Here is a 1,624-nt window from a genome sequence, read left to right on the forward strand (position 1 = left end):
TTATTTTTGATCATATTCTTCCTAATCTAAATACAGGTTTCCTGCTAATTGCTGAGTGGTAATTAAGATAAATTGTGTTGGATGTGTAATGGAGAACCAGTACTTTTTAGATACCTTATTCTGGGTGGTGGTGGTTGGGGTTGGGGAAGGTCCTTTCTTAAATGGCCCAGCTCTTTGAAATGAAAGCAGTGACAACATTTGAATTTCTCATTTCTTTGGAAGTAGCCACAGTTAAATGTTCCTCATTTAAAATCCCATTTACAGTCTTCGTAATCACTTACCTACCACTAACATACTAGGTTGCTGGCACATGAGGTTGAATTCAGTCGACATTTGTCTGTTTGCATAAGCAGATCAACTGTTGTGCCTCCGACAGGGTTGGGTAGACTTCTCTCCTTTATTCTCTTTCTGTCGTAGTGACTGGGTGCAGGATTTCTTACCAAGTACAAGAAATAGAGTAAATTTCTTCCATATAGATTTTTAGATGATTATATTTACAGAGTAAAGCAATCTGGAAATTTTAACATATACTTTTTTTTTTATATATATAATGTAGGAGTACTGCTATTTATCCAGCCATCGATTAAGCTGATTGATTTGGGCATGAACTCCACATTACTTTTTTTATTCAGAATGTTAATTTTTATTTTATTATTTTATTATTATTCTTTTCCCCCTCTTTTTACTGATTCACTGTGAGATACAGTCACAAAGCTGTCATGTTTGAGCTTTAGTCATGCAGTCATCAAACACCCATCCCTTCACCATTGCACATTTTCCACCACCAAAATCCCCAGTAATCCTCCAACCCCACACCGCCATTCCAGCCCTTCCCCTACCTGTGTGGCAGACGGTTCCCCCCATACTCTCTCTCTACTTCGTTTACATTCAATATTTTGACACCAGTCCCCCACCGCTTAAACCTGCCGAAAAGGCAATGCCAGACAATTTGTTTTGTATCGCTTGTTATGGGTAGAATATAATGTCCAGGAAATTCTGTGGATTCTCTTCCGGGGGCTTTAGTTTATAGATAGTCTCTGGGTCTTGGCCGTTGATGAGATCACATGGGTGCGGGCACAGTTTGTGGGTGTGACTGCCAAGCTACTGGAAAACTGGGGACCTGGGGACAGAAGGTCCAGTCCCGATCCAAGCGGGCTTGGCGATCTCAGTCACAGGTTCCCACATACCTGGGTTTTCCTGCCAGTCCGCTCTTGGGTGAGGTTCATCCTGTGTTGGGTGAGGCTCATCCCCTTTGGGTGAGGCTCATCTGAGTGTGTGGAGAGTGGCCTTGAGCATGGCAGCAGTTGGGTTCTGCAGGTTTTTGGCTGCCAGGGTTCTGTTTGGGACGGAAAGGGAAACTCAGTCCGTCCCCCTCGAGGTGCCCCAGTGAAGATAGCCTGGTGCAGGGTCAGGACATTCTGTGGTGCTCTCCCAGGAGCTTTAGTTTATGGTCTCTGGGTCTTGGCCATTTATGAGATTACATGGCGTGGGGGCAGTTTGTGGGTGCGACTGCCAAGCTACTAGAAAACTGGGGACCTGGGAGGAGGAGGCCCAGTCCAGATCTCAGTCACGGGTTCCCACTTACTGCTGTGCCACCAACCCTAACTGCGTCTTTTGATCTCTT

The sequence above is a fragment of the Sorex fumeus genome, unplaced genomic scaffold, assembly GCF_029834395.1.
Source record: "Sorex fumeus unplaced genomic scaffold, SorFum_2.1 ptg000008l, whole genome shotgun sequence".
Classification (NCBI taxonomy): domain Eukaryota; kingdom Metazoa; phylum Chordata; class Mammalia; order Eulipotyphla; family Soricidae; genus Sorex; species Sorex fumeus.